This window comes from Arachis hypogaea, chromosome 13 (assembly GCF_003086295.3).
Source record: "Arachis hypogaea cultivar Tifrunner chromosome 13, arahy.Tifrunner.gnm2.J5K5, whole genome shotgun sequence".
NCBI lineage: Eukaryota > Viridiplantae > Streptophyta > Magnoliopsida > Fabales > Fabaceae > Arachis > Arachis hypogaea.
This window is the reverse complement of record NC_092048.1, coordinates 77,476,954-77,493,191: the sequence shown is the minus strand read 5'-3', so window position 1 is coordinate 77,493,191 and position 16,238 is coordinate 77,476,954.

The following is a 16,238-nucleotide window of genomic DNA, read 5'->3' as shown; positions in this document are numbered from 1 at the left end:
ATGTTTTTACGAGTGTTCCAGTACACCTAGTTTTAGTAGTTGTACACCAGAGATATTTTAATATTATTTTAATCCACCTCCAAGCCAACCAATCACAACTCACCTTACACCCCCAAGACCACCAAGGCTGTCTCATTTCATCATTTTGGCCGAAAATAACAAGAGAGAAAAGAGAGAAACTTTCATGAACACTTAATCTTCAAAGCTTGATTTCTTCTAAACTAAAACTCAAATCAAAATTCTGATTTCACCAAAATGATCCTCTCTTCTTCCTCTACATAACCATATAACATATCAAGGCTGGAAATAAGGTGAGATGGCTGTCTCCCTCCCATTTCAATTCGGTTTTCAAGGAAAAGAATGCAAAACATGTGTTTTCTTGATGTTCTTCCTTAGGAATCATGCTTAACTTGACTTGAGGGCCAAGAAATGTAAATTTCCAGCAAGTCTAAGGTGAGATATCTCTTCCTAACATACTAAGTGAGATTTGGTCAGTTGAGAGTTTTTGGATTTAAAGTTGTTCTTGATGTGATTTAGGAGGAAAAAGTGCTTAAGGACCACCTGAAAGTTTAACCGAATTAGGAGCAACAAAACCAGGTAGGGATTGACGAATTTAATCTTGATTGATTGTGTTTGAGTTGTGTGATTATGATATGGTTTGGATGTGCTTGAAATTGATTGTTTGTATGAGTAATTCTTGTTGAAATTTTGGTTAAAATTTGATGAAATTTGATGAAATTCAAGCTATGAATATGTGTTCTTGTGGCTGCTGGAAAACGAAACCCTAGAGCTTAAATTTAGGTTCAATTTGTGTTAAAATCATGTAGAAAAGATGGGATTTTAGTGGCTGTAAATTTATTTTGAATTATGGTAAAAATCGGTTGCTGAAAAGACTGAAAAATGGGTAAAAACAGAGAAAGAATCTGAAGAATTTATGAAGAACATGAAGAACACTTTGAGTGTGATGAAGAACAATGAAGAACACCTTTTTGATTCATAAAAGGGCAAGGAAGTAATTAATTTGGTGTTTGAGGGGTTATATGGTAATTTCTGAAAGTTAGGGTGGTAAAAGTAGAAATATTAAAAGTTACGGGTGGTAAAAAGTGAATTTTAAAGTTTAAAGGTTAAAGTAAAGTTAATTTTCGAAAATTTAATAATAAAATAATAAATAATAATAAAATATTAAATAATAATATTTAATTAAAAATAATATTTTAATAAAAATAATAAAATAATGCGGAAAAGGCAGTTTTCTGTAAAAGCTTTAGAAAGAAAACTTTAAGCGCAGAATCTCATAATTACCTTCATAAAACACTTAGGGAGTGGTAAGAACATATTAGTGAGGCAAAGATAAAAGAAAGATAAAAAGTTGAAGAAAAGATAAAAACTAAAGAAAAGTCTGTAAGGTTTTAATAACAGAAAAACAGACAGAAATTAGTGAACGAACTAGGGCAACATAGTTAGTCCTTGAGTTGCGACTAGGGTTAGGTATTATATGAAAAGTTAAACTGTTTCAGTATAGACTTAATGAACCTATACTTGGGACAGGCGAACTATTCATACCGAAATTTACATAAACTTTAAATACATACGTTAAGCAGAGAAATCAGAGCAGAGTAGAGAAACACAGAAAACAGAGTAACCAGAGTAAAGTAAAGAGATAAAGAGAAAAAGAGTAATATAGATACAGATGAAAAGAGTAATCAGAGAAGAGTAAAGAGATACAGAGAAAAGAGAAACCAGAACAGAGTAAAGAGATATAAAGAGAAGAGTAATATAATAAAGAGATATTTATATATATTAGTTGCTTGATGCAACCCAGAGCTATATTTATATATATATATATATATATATATATATATATATATTAGTTGCTTGATGCAACCCAGAGCTATATTTAATATATATTAGTTGCTTAATGCAACCCAGAGCTTCTGTAGGGAAACTAAGTTACCTACAGCTATTTTCCGCTTCCCCAGAGCAGAGCAGAGTATATATATATTTTCCTGCAGTAAGCAGAGACTGTCTCAAATGAGCGGCTATTATTATATGCGCATTTATTTAGGAACGGAAAATCGTATTCGGGAAATCGGGATTACTCGTGACCGGATAAATGTCGGGATTGCGGGCAGCCAACCGACACATGAGCTCATGGCCTGCGCTAGGGCTAGACATGCATCATTCTTGTCTGCGCATCATTCTCTGTTGCATTCCTTTCTGTGTGTGATCTACTTCTTTATGTTTGTCTGCTCGTATGCTATTTCTGTGTTTTATTTTCTTGTATTCTTTTATTTGTGTTCTGCTTTTTGTTGTCTCTACTTTCTCTTTCTATCTTTATCTTCTATTTACTGCTTCGCTATATTATGTTACTCGTCTACTAATCGACCCCAAATAAATGAACGTAACTAATAACCCCGACCCTACTAAGAACTCCCAAGTTTTTACCCCTTCTCTCTCCCTTCCCCCTTCAGATGGAAGTAAGAGTACCTCACCATAGTTCGCTGATGACCGTTCGCAAGAAGAGGATTCTGCTCTAGATAGTCTTCTTAGTCTAGGGTGAATATCGTTCTCTGATTATATGTATATACTGTGAGACCAGCCAACGTCTGCACCCCGTTCGTATGCGTACTTTAACCTAAATCCTGTGTACGAGATTCCTATTGTGTGGCTACTTCATGAGGCACCAGAGAGACGTCCTGTGGAAAAGTTTGATCGTGTAGAGAAGTAGCAGATGATGTTCTATCTTTTGATGACGTTCCACTTGACTTGAGTTTTGAAGACCTAAGAACGTACTTTCCCTCGCTTTAGTAGTTTAGAGGGACTAGGTGAGTATAGGGTCTAGGCTAGCCTGGGTGCCAGCTTAGGGACTTCTTAAACAGGTCAGGACCTGGGAAGTTGTATGTATGTATATGAATATAGTTATTATCTAGCTATATTTAAGGGTGTTCTAACTAACAGTCTATATGCTAATAAAGGCTGAATCACCGAATGTTGTCAACTACTTGTGATGTATTTATGTGTGGTTGTTTATAACTGTTTTATCTGTTATTACTTGTGAATTGATTATGAGTGACTCCGCCTATTAATCCAAACGTTTTCAAAAAAAAAATACACCTCACAAATTAACTACGCGTTTAACAACGAATCAGGCTCATATGATAAATAATAGATAATAATTAGGAAGACAAATTGGTAGCGCTCAGTTTTCGGTATGATCTAGACATATTGAAAATTGGGTCGTTACAAATTCCATCAAGGCCAAAAGACCAATTGAGAGATTGAAGATCAATGGAAGAAAGTGTATAAATAGCTTAGAATTTAAGTTAGAGGAACTTTGACTTCACTTTTCAATTTCCGGTTCAATTGAGTTTTCTGCAATTCTTTAATTTTCAGCAATGTATCTTTTAATTCCAATTTCCATTTTTAGAGCTATGAACAACTAAACCCCTTTCATTGGGTTAGAGAGCCCTATTGTAATTCAATGGATCAATAGTAGTTTTCATCTTCTTCTTCTTTCTTTTCTCTTGATTTTTGTTAGAAAGCTTTCAATCTTAATTCAATTGGATCGTTGTCTTGAGAGATAAGCTATCCATAATTGGAATTCTTCGGATCCTTGAGAGAGGGATGAAGAATTCATGCTAGAATTGCTCTCTCACATTGGATTAGATTGGGGGTTGGATGGATATAGTGACATGTAATCCTACCAATACTTTGATCTATGAATTTGTGTGGTATAATCAGTGACCGAACTTCAACTCTTGCCGTGAGCAATTAAATCATGACATTGGGCAATTGTTCATGCTTAGAGAGATTGGTGAGTGATAGACCCCATTTGTAGGGTTTATCTTGTGCTTAATTTAGGGGGTTTTATGACCTTTTACCCACATTTAATCAATGAAATAGCATGGTTTTATAACTTCTCCTTTAATTGTGCTTAGGAGTGAAAACATGCTTTTAGGACTTAAAATATCTAAATTTAATTCACCTTGATTCCATTAGATGCCTTGATATGTTTGTTAAGTAATTTCAGATTTAGGAGGCAAAGATTGGATCAAGGGAATGAAGGAAAAGCATGTAAAAATGGAGAACTCATGAAAAAATGAAGGAATCACAAAAGCTGTCAAGCCGACCTCTTTGCACTTAATTGACTATAACTTGAGCTACAGAGGTTCAAATGATGCGATTCTAATTGCGTTGGAAAGCTAACATCCGGGGCTTCGAAATGATATAAGATTTGCCATAGTTTCATCGCGGATAAGGGCGCGCACGTGCACAGTATGCATACACACCGATGGTTGCACATGCTTCACTTAATGCAACTCGTGGCCAGCGATTTTAGAAGCCTTGTAGGTCCAATCCAACTCATTTCTGATGCTATTTAAGCCAAGGATTGAGAGGAAATTAACATACTTTTGATCATTAGCCATAGTTTAAGCTTTAGAAGTAGTTAGAGTTAGTTTATAGAGAGAGAAGCTCTCACTTCTCTCTAGAATTAGGATTAGGTTTTAGATCTAGATCTACTTCTTCTCCTCTTCTAATTTTCCTTTTCTTTCCTTAATTGTTCTCTTGTAGTTTTAGAATTCTTCTTCTCTTGTAATTCTTTTGTATTGTTAGTTGTAGTTTATGAACTTTCTTTTGTAGATCTACATTTCTTCTTCAATGCAATTGGTAAGTTCTTTGTTGTTTCATAATTGTTTTCCTTTTCTATTGTTGATCTCTTGCTATTCTAGTTAGATCTTTCTTTACTTCTTGCAATTCATGGTGTTTACTTTTATTGCCTTCTATGTGTTTGATGAAATGCATCTTTTGGTTTTAGTATATATTTTGCTCCTCCTGGCCTAGGTAGAGTAATTAGTGATGCTTGAGTTATCTAATTCCTTTATTGATTGATAATTAGAAGTTGCTAATTGATTTGGATACCACTAAAGCTAGTCTTTCCCTTAGGAGTTGGCTAGGACTTGTGGAATCAAGTTAATTCATCCACTTGACTTTCCTCCATTGTAGAGGTTAACTAAGTGGTAGCAATGAACAATTTGTGGTCACAATTGAGGAGGATAGCTAGGATAGGACTTCTAGTTCTCATATCTTGCCAAGAGCTTTGTTAGTGGTTATTTTATTTCCTTTGCCATTTATATTTCTTGTCTCCTATCTCAAAACCCCCCAAAGATATTTCATAGCCAATAACAAGAACACTTCATTGCAATTCCTAGGGAGAACGACCCGAGGTTCAATACTTCGGTTTATAAATTTAGGGATTTGTTTTAGTGACAAACAAATTTTTGTATGAAAGGACTATTGTTGGTTTAGAAACTATACTTTACAACGAGGATTTATTGTGAAATTCTAAACCGTCAAGAAATCCAATCATCAGTAAGCCAAGACATTGGGATCTAATCATCTAAGATTGCCAAGCAATGTCAATGAATGCATTGATTGGGGAAGAGATGAAAAAGATTTGATCCGGAGAGTTCAATATCTCCCAAAACCTAATGAGCTTCCCCATCTCTGATGTACCCATTCTATTTACTTTCTGCTTTTTAATTTCATGCTAATTCCCCATTCCCATTTACTTTCTAGTAATTTAAGATTCTATCTTTTAATTTCATGCAATTTAATTTCTACCATTTAATTTCTTGTAATTTAAGTTTTCCGTCAATTTTAGTTTCTGCAATTCTCAATTAAATCAGATTTTGCTCAACTAGCACAATTCTCCAATTAACATTGATCAATCTACCAACACCTGTGGGATTCGACCTCACTCTACAGTGAGTTTTTACTTGATGACAATCCGGTGCACTTGCCAGTAGGAAATTTGTTGAGAGACGATTTCCGAGTGAATCAAGTTTATGGCGCCGTTGCCGGGGATTGGTTTTTTTTTACAATTATTAAATTGGAGGTTAACTAGATTGAGCACTTTTCTTTTCTTTTGATTAATTGAGTTTTAATTTCAGCTGTTCATTTTAATTTTTCTGCAATTTTAGTTGTTTCTCTTTGATTTCTTCATTCTCTTTTACTTTCCAGCAAAGCTAACCCACTAACCATTTAATAAATTGCTCTAACCAAGCTAACTATACTCTGTTTTAGTGGACTTTGCATTTGCTGCTTCTTGTACTTGTTCATTATATGACAGGTAGAAGAGAGGCCTCAACCTCATTGATGAGTGAATTATTGTGATGGTATAGAATTTCACAATTGAAATCTCGTTGCAAGTATAGTTCTACACCAACAAACAATCCTCCCAATAAAAAATTTGAGTTGTCACAAGTACAAACCCCAATAAAAATTAACCGAAGTATTTAGACTCCAGGTCGTCTCACAAGGAATTGCAATGAAGTGTTTAATTATTGGCTATGAAGGGGGTAAGGGGTTTGGTTTTGTATTTTTGCAAGAAAATAAATGGAAAGAAAGTAAAATAACAAGAACTAATAAAAGAAATGGAAAGGACTCTTGGCTAGAAATAGGTAATTGAGATCACCATCCTTGTCTACAAACCAAATATTGATAATTATGAGGAACCAACCTCATTAAGTTTACTTCTATACTTGAACCATATCAAATGGCTTGATCAACATCAATCCATAGGTTCTAACCTAGCTACCAATTGACTTAGTAGTAGGCTAGTATCAATGGTTATCAAATTGACCACCAAGGGTTCTCAAATCACCAATTCAATGAGACCCAATGACTCAAGGTCACTTAATTCCCTTAGCCTATGCCAATAGTTAAGAAAACTACTCAAAAACTAGAGGAAACATTTTATCAAACATCTAGTATGCAAGAAAAGTAAATATCACAAAATGCAAGAATTAAAGGAAACCCATAACTAGCATAAGCAAGAAATCAATAATAACAATCAAGATCAACAATAAAAGAAACATCAAACATCAAATTTCATTAAATGTAAACCAAATCCAACATGGGTTCATAAACATAAAAGAGAGCAAAACAAGAAATTAACAAGAGAAACTAAGAAGATTGAGACAATAGAACACTAAAATGTGAAGAGAATTAAAATCAAAACAAGAATTGAAAGAGAAATTTGAGAGTGATTAACCTAACCTTACCCTGATTTCTATCCTAAATCTAGAGAGAGGAGGGAGCTTCTCTCTCTAGAATTCTACCCTTAAAACATGATGAAAACTAAACTATGACTACTTGGTTCCTTCCCCCCTCAATTCTTGGGTTCAATAGCATCAGAAATGAGTTAGATTGGGCCCAAAATGAGCTACAAATCGCCCCCAACAAGTTGCCCAAAATGGACCCACGCTGATCTATCGACGCATGTGCGTCATGTGCGTGTACGCGCCCCTATACATCAGACAACTATAGCAAATTTTATATCATTTCGAAGCCCCAGAAGTTAGCTTTCCAACACAACTAGAACCGCCTCATTTGGACCTCTGTAGCTCAAGTTATGGTCGATTGAGTGCGAAGAGGTCAGGCTTGACAGATTTGCGGTTCCTTCATTTCTTCATGAGTTCTCCCACTTTGCATGCATTTCTCCTCACTTCTTCCATCCAATACTTGCCTTATGAACCTGAAATCACTTAGCAAACATATCAAGGCATCGAATGGAATTAAAGTGAATTAAATTTAGCTATTTTAGGGCCTAAAAAGCATGTTTTCACGCTTAAGCACAAATTTAGGGAGAATTACAAAACCATGCTATTTCATTGAATAAATGTGAGAAAAGATGATAAAATCCTCCAAATTAAGCATAAGATAAACCACAAAATTGGGATTTATCAAATCTTCCCACACTTAAACCAAGCATGTCCTCATGCTAAGAATAAAGAAGGATAAGAAAAGGGTATGAACATTTATTCAATGCAAAGAAACTATATACACCTATCTATGTGAATGCAACTAAATGCAATATGACTCTATCTACTTGGTCAAAAGCAAATCAATCTCCAAGAGCATGTACGAACAATTAGGGATAAGTAGTATGATAACTCATGAATCCTACCAATTCAAATATCAAAATGAATTTCAAATAGACTTGCAAGAAGAGAGCTCATGAAAGCCGGGAACAAAGAATTGAGCATCGAACCCTCACCGGAAGTGTATCCGCTCTAGTCGCTCAAGTGTATGTGGTCGATTCACTCAATTCTCTTCTAATCATGCTTTCCATGATTTGTTTTTCATCTAACAATTGACAATTATTCAATGCATGCATTCATTCATCATGAGGACTTATTCATAGGTTGTAATGGGGCTAGGGTAAAGGTAGGGATGCATATGGTAAAGTGAGCTTGAAATTTGAATCTTTGATTAACCTAAGCTCTCACCAAACACATATAACAACCTATACAATTCTAATACAATGCCTAGCTACCCATGATTCCCACTTTTTTCACATACTCGTGCATTCTCTTTAATTCATATTCCATATGCATTGTTATTATTACTTTACTTTGGGGCATTTTTGTCCCCTTTTTATTGCTTTTTTTTGTTTCTTTATAATTTTTTTCTATATTTTTTTTACATTTTTTTCACACATTTTTTTTCAAAGTATATACAAACGTATCAATGCATATGGTTTTACATATTTAATGCATAAGCATGTACCCAATTCCCAAAAATCTTCCACAAAAATACAAAATACATTTTTACCTCAACCAACGTCCCAAGTTTCCCATACCCAATTAATGCACACCTTCACTAGCCTAAGCTAATAAAAGATCCAAATTAAGGACATGTATTGTTTTTCACTTAGGGGTAGTGATGTGCTAACATTAAGAACAAAAGGGATTAAATAGGCTCAAAATTGGCTAACAATGGTTGATGAAAGGTAGGCTATTTGGGTAAGTGAGCTATATGAAGTGATGGCTTCAATCATATAAATACATGTATACATGAAATAATGGACATAAAGAATAAAAAAAACCAAAGATCACAATCATAGAAAGAGAACAATTCACATAAGAATGGAAATAAGTGGTTATATGATGTAATCACACAATTAGGCTCAAAACTCACATGCTTGTGTTCTTAGCTTAAAAACCGTATTCCAAAATAAATTCTTCAAGCAAGTACAACAAATTTTTTTTTTCAAATTGGTAGGGTGCCCTAAAAATAATTTTTCTTGGAAAAAAAGTCATCACCCTAACCAAGTAGTCCTAACATAAAAAGAAATGATAGAATATATACAAATTATAACTAACATGCAACCTATCATGAAATGCAACAACTAACTAACAAAGGAAATCAAGAATTGGTGTTGAAAAAGGAAGTTGTTACCCATGGAGATCGGTCAGACGACCTTTCCACACTTAAAAATTTGCACCGTCCTCGGTGCATGCAAAGAAGAGTAAAGTGGACGGGTTGCTTCAATTGATGAGCTCCTTCAGAAGGTTATGTGGGTGAACTTGTTTGTTGCCCCATTAGAAGCTTTTCCTTTCCTTCTTTTGGTGGCCAAACTCAAAGGAGAGAAAAAGAAAGAAAATTAATCCTATATCAAAGATATTAAAGCAAATAGAACATAGGCGAGGGCTAATGCCAAATAAGAATAGGGTCATCACTACATGGTAGTGACGTGGCGGAAATTGGCGGATTAAGAAATTAATGTAAGAGATACGTTGCAAGTACAGTTCTTAACCAACAAAAATCCGCTTATCAATTTAGAAGGATTGTCACAAAATTAGAATTAAAATACTGGGAGTATGAGTCCCAGGTCGTCTCCCAACGAGTTGCAGAAAGATGTGCTATTTTATTAATCAGATGTTTTCGAAAATGGTTTTGAGTTTGATAAACAGGAAATTAAATTAGAGAATTTATGTAATTTAAATAAAAATCTTGACCGGGAGTAGATTAGTCGGAGAGTCTATCCTCGTTGGAGTTTTCCCAAGATTAATTGATAATTGAAGGTTGTTCTGCTTAGTTATCCTTTACCAGGTAGAGGAAAGTCAAGCAAGTTGGAAGTCTATTTCTATTCACAAGTTTTAATCATCTCCCTTGGGAAGGATTAGTGTCAGTGACTAGAGGGCGATCCAACAATAAACCCAATTACAATTTTACTCTTGAGCATTCCAACTCAAGGTTCTCCTTTCAATCAACTCCCAATCAAGTTATGGAACTACTCGCTCATTATGAATGTAAACTTCACAAAATAAGAAAGGGAAATAAAGGAAGACATGATAAATAATAATCCAAAAGACCAATTAAAAATAAAAATAGTTCTTGTATTAATAAATTCTAAAAATAATCCAACAGTAATTCTGAACAAATTAAGGATATGAAATACTAAGTGACAAGTAAGGAAAACAAACTAAAATGATGAAGTCTTGGTGAAGGAAATAACTCTTCTCAATATCCCAATCCAAAAAGCAATAAAAACAAAATCCTAAGAACTATAAATGTGTAGAGAGAAAACCTAGAGGAGGAGTAAATTTAGATCTAAAAACTAAAAATCATCTGGAATGAATGCCTCTTCCTGTCTCTACATGTTCCCTGGCTCTAATTTGCTTTTCTGGGCTGAAAACTAGGTCAAAACATGGCCCAAAATTGCCCCCAGTGAATTCTGCAAATTCTGCAGATCGCGCACGTCACGCGATCGCGTCATCTACGCGTTTGCGTCATCCAGCGTTTTGCCTTGCCACACGTGCGCGTTGTCCACGCATTCGCGTCATCCGTGCAGTTTCCAATGCATGCGTTCGCGTCAGGCACGCGAGCGCGTCACTACGATTTCTCCGTTTTGCGCGGTCGCATGAGCCATGCGTCTGCGTCGCTTCTCGCTGGTCATCTCCTTAATTTCTTGTGTTCCTTCCATTTTTGCAAGCCTCCTCTCCAATTTCCAAGTCATTCATGCCCTATAAAGCCTGAAACACTTAACACAGGGATCACGGCATCGAATGGAATAAAGGAGAATTAAAATACATAATTAAAAGTCTCTAGGAAGCAAGTTTTCAATCATGGAGTAATTTTGGGAAGGAATTGTAAATACATGCTAATCATATGAATAAGTGGGTAAAGATTTGATAAAACCACACAATTAAACACAATATAAACCATAAAATAATGGTTTATCAACCTCCGCACACTTAAACATTAGCATGTCCTCATGCTTAGTTGAAGGATATAAAATAAATGAGTAGGAACATGTAAAGCTCATGCAATGCAATGCAACCTATACATATGAATGCAACTATATGATTCTTGTCCACTTGGTTAAAAGTAAATAAGCTCTTCAAGACAATCACAAAGCAAATTCCACTAATTCAATTCTTATACAGTAAGAACAGATAAAAATGCAAGAAGGTAGCTCATGAAAGCAGGGAACATAGAATTTAAGCATTGAACCCTCACTGATGATGTATGTGCACTATAGTCTCTCATGTGTATAGGGTGATCACTCTACTCCTCTCTAATCATGATTTCTAAAATTTATTCTACACCTAACCAATCAACAACATTTAACGTACCAATGCAAACATCATGAGGTCTTTTCAAGGTTGTAATGGGACCAAGGTAAGGGTAAGGGTACATATATGGCTAAGTAAGCTTATAAATTGAATCTTTAATTAACCTAAGCTTTCACCTAACACACACACACACACACACACACACACACACACACACACACACACACACACATACAGATATATATATATATATAACTTTAAATTTCATACCTAGCTACCCAAAATTTTCCTTTCACATTCCCTACTCATGTATCACCCTTTATTTTAATTTTATCATATATGCATTGATCTTTGAATTTTAACTTGGCATTGGGGTAATTTTGACCCTTGTTTATTTACTGAATATTTTTGGATTTTTTTTAACATGAAAATAAACATAGCTTATGAATGCACATGGATTTTTAATTTCTATGGTTTCACATGAGTAGGTACCCAAATATCCATTATGTTATCATGACAAAGGTAACTTAAGGGGTAGGCTTAATTGGGATAACTGAGCTAAACAAATAATGGCCTCAATCATATGCAAGCATATAAATATATTAAACATTGGACATATAGGGTGAAACAAAATATAGATTACAATCATAGAAGGTAAACACACAAGAATAAAATATTTATGGTTAAATAAGGTAACCATGTAACTAAGCTCAAAGTCTCACAGGTTGTGTGTTCTTTAGCTCAAAAACCATGTTCAAATTACAGCTTCAAACAAATTTAACATAAAGGTTTTATTTATTTAAATTAGTGAAATTTTTTTCAAAAAATAGGGTCTTAAAAGGAACTTATTATCTTTTCAATCAAGTAGAACATGCATGCAACTAACCTATTACTATGCAATTTTTCCTATTCTACAAAAGAAAAACTAACTAAATATCCTATTTTATTGGTGTTAGGGAAGAGAAATTACCTCCGGAAGTCAGGTACTGACCGACCTCCCCACACTTAAGGCTTTGCACCGTCCTCGGTACCATCTGTCAGGAATAAAGGTGGGCTGGTAGCAGTATCTCCACAGTCGGGACCGTCATGGCTCTCTGTGCTGGTAAAGGAAGTGGAGTCCGGGGTGTCTGGGTCTTTGTAGTTTCCCATAAGTTGCTCCTTGAGGTATGTGAATTGGCGCTTGTTACGGCACTCTCTTAGCTTTGCTTTGTGTTCCTGCCGATCCAACCTTTCAAGTATCTGATGGAGCAGTTGGTTTGTTGTGGGTGCTTGTGGTGTTGAAGGAAGAATGTCTTTATTCGGTTCAGTAGGTTGGCTTGTAGTGGCTGCTGGAGGTCTGATATATTTGCTATTAGGGACGTATTGATCATCCCATGGAAGCATGGCTTTGGTGTCCCCAGCTCTGTTGGAGACTCCAGCTGCTGAGACGAGATCGGAAACCAAGGCAGGAAAAGGTAAGTTGCCCGCAATTTGTACGTGTCCCATTGCATTCCGGATGTGTCTTGGTAGGTTTAGAGGCTAGTCTGTAAGGATGCACCATAGTAAAACAGCCATGTCTGCAGTGAAGGAGGACTCGTAAGTGCTCGAAAAGACATAGTGGGACATGATCTGTGCCCATACGCGAGCCTCCAAGGTAAGTGCAGAAGCCGATATTCCCTTAGGTCGGGAACGATGGTATCCGTAGATCCATCTGCTGCCAGGTTGTGTGATAACTCTGAGAACAGCGTCCCAGTCGAATTGGTATGTCTGGCGCTTGAGTAAAGCTTCTTGAAATGCGTCCAGTCCTTCTGGAGTAGGGGAAAGATCTAAAGCTCGCTGAATGGCCTCTTCTGTAATGGGGACTTACTTTTGACAGATATAGACAGACTGCAGGGTTGGCAGGTGGAAATTAGAGTAAAACTCGACTACCCAGGAAAGATTAACCTGCCGTGGCTGTCTTTGTAGGAATCCCCATTGTCGTCGCTCAATTCGCGGCTCAACAAATTCAGTAATACGGGTCGAGAGGATAAGAAGGTATTCGTTGTTGTAACTCCTTTCTGCCAGTATGGGAACATCTGCTCACAGTAGCGGTTGGTAAATCGCGCAGTGTCCTTTGCTGGGAAGGCTTTCTCTTTTTCATCAACCTTTATAATCCTATTAATTCTTTTTGTTGAGGGCTTAACTACAGTTGATGATGGCTCTGCCACTAATGCTCTTTTTGTTCCTCTCCTCGCTGTTGATTTGGGAGTAGCTTTCTCCTTGCCTTTCTTGGTGGCCATCCGAAAAGAAAGAAAAGAGAAAGTATGTTAAAATGTCAAGGGTTAGAACAAGGAAGAGAGCGGGAAAGGTGGTAATCAATGCACATTAAAGATGAATGATGTTAACACATGGTCATAACTACATGTGAAAAATCATTAATGGAAATATAGCAAGTGCATATGATAACAATTAAATGCAAGGTGTTTATTGGCATGCCGGCAAAGGCATGAGTAGCATAGATCATGCATTCAATGTCCAAGTTAGATTACCAGGCCATTCAAACTAATAACCTGTTTGTAATAACAATTATATTTAAATAATATAATATAAAAAGGGTTTTGTGAAAAGCAAGCATTTAGAGTAGTAGAATAAGAGATCGAAAAAGAGTGCACAATGCCATACGGGTATTTTCACAAACACATAAAATGCATGGTAAATATGCTATTGAAAGTATTAAATTGAACATGCAAGCAACCCTATAAATATTAATATATAATTGTCAAACAATTCCGTAACAATCCACAAGCATATCATAAGAAATAATAATGACCCAAATAAATTTCTAACACCAATTAAAAGAAAAAGAAAGAAAAAGAAAACATGGATAATGAAAGTAAAAAGAAAAAGAAAAGAAGAAAACATAAAAACAAGAGGAAGAATAGAAAAGTAAGGAGGGAAGAAGAAAAGAAAAACCTTGATGATGGTGGTGAGAAAGAGAAAGTAGAAAGTGAGAAAGAAGGAAGAAGGAAGAAAAAGGGTGGGAAAGAAATAAGGAGGGAAAAGAAAAAGTAGGATTTGGGGAAGAGAAAGATAAGATATTTTGGCAGATATGGATATGTTGTGCGGTGCAAGCGACGCGGACGCGTGGGGTACGCATTCGCGCGAATGGCGCTTAGATGAAAAGACGCGGACGCGTCGGTCACGCGGACACGTGACTCGTTCCGTGCTACTAGCGCGAGGGTAGCCTCGTGCTCGCACAACTCTCTTTTCGAAACTCATTGTTTGCGAATTCCAGGTTAACGCGTTCGCGTGGTGGACGCGATCGTGTGAATGGCCAAGATTGGAAGACAACGCCAACGCGTGGGGCACGTGTTCGTGTGGTAGGGCCTGTGCGTCTAGCGCCATTCCAGCCCCAGTCCAGTGTAACATTCTGCCATACACCCTTTCTTATGTCGATTTTCAGGGCACGCGTTTGCGTGCTTGACGCGGATGCGTGGGAGTCATTTTTCCTACATGACGCGAACGCGTCAACGATGCGATCGCGTGGGTCAAATTGTGCCAAAGGCACGCCTCCAGCCACGCTCTCGCATGACTTTCTATTCGATTTCTTTTTCTTCCTTATGCATCTGTGATGCGGGCGCGTTAGCGACGCTATCGCGTGCATGTTTTTTTTTATGCAATTATGCCAATGAAGATGCAAACTATATGTGCTAATAATGAGAAGAGTTATTGAAAGAGAAAACTAAGAAGAAAGAAAGGAACGATCATACCATGGTGGGTTGTCTCCCACTTAGCACTTTGCTTTAACGTCCTTAAGTTGGACGCTCCACTAGCTCAGTCTTCTGCTGTTGGTGGATCCTCCAAGAGGAAGATTTCTAACTCGTTATTTTTTGTCGCCTTCTCACCATGATATAGCTTTAAGCGATGTCCATTAACTTTGATGAATTTAGAGCTTGAAGGATGACTCAGGTGGAAAACTCCGTATGGCTCAGCCTTCTCTACTCTATATGGACCTTTCCATCTTGATCTTAACTTGCCTGGCATGAGCCTCTGTCCAGAGTTGTAAAGGAGGACTAAATCCCCAGGTTAGAACTTTCTCCTCTTGACGTGCTTATCATGCACAGCCTTCATCTTTTCCTTGTACAGTCTTGAGTTCTCATAAGCTTCTAGGCAAAGGCTTTCTAATTCTTGCAGTTGCAACTTCCTTTTAGCTCCAGCTTTCTCAAATCCCATGTTGCACTCCTTCACTACCCAAAAGGCTTTGTGCTCTACCTCAACTGGGAGGTGACAGGCTTTTCCATAAACTAAGCGGAAGAGACTCATCCCAATGGGTGTCTTGTAAGTCGTTCTGTATGCCTAGAGTGCATCTTCTAGCCTGGTGCTCCAATCTCTTCTATGAAGTTTGACTATCTTCTGCAATATACGCTTTATTTCCCTGTTTGACACCTTGGCTTACCCATTAGTCTGAGGATGGTAGGCTGTTGCCACTTTATGAATTATCCCATGCTTCTTCAATAATCCTGTTAGTCCCCTGTTACAAAAATGGGTGCCTTGATCGCTCACGATTGCTCGTGGTGATCCAAAGTGACAAATAATATGGTTTCTAACAAAGGAAAAAACAGTGTTAGCGTCATCATTGTTGGTAGGAATTGCTTCCACCCATTTAGAAACGTAATCTACAGCTAAGAATATATAAAAATAACCATTAGAATTTGGAAATGGACCCATGAAGTCAATGCCCCAAACATAAAAAATTTCACAGAAAAGCATAATCTGTTGAGACAACTCATCCCTCTTGGATATATTACCAAACCTTTGGCATGGGGAACAAGATTTACAAAATTCAGCAGCGTCTTTAAAAAGAGTAGGCCACCAGAATCCACAGTCTAAAATTTTTCTAGCTGTTCTTTAAGGGCC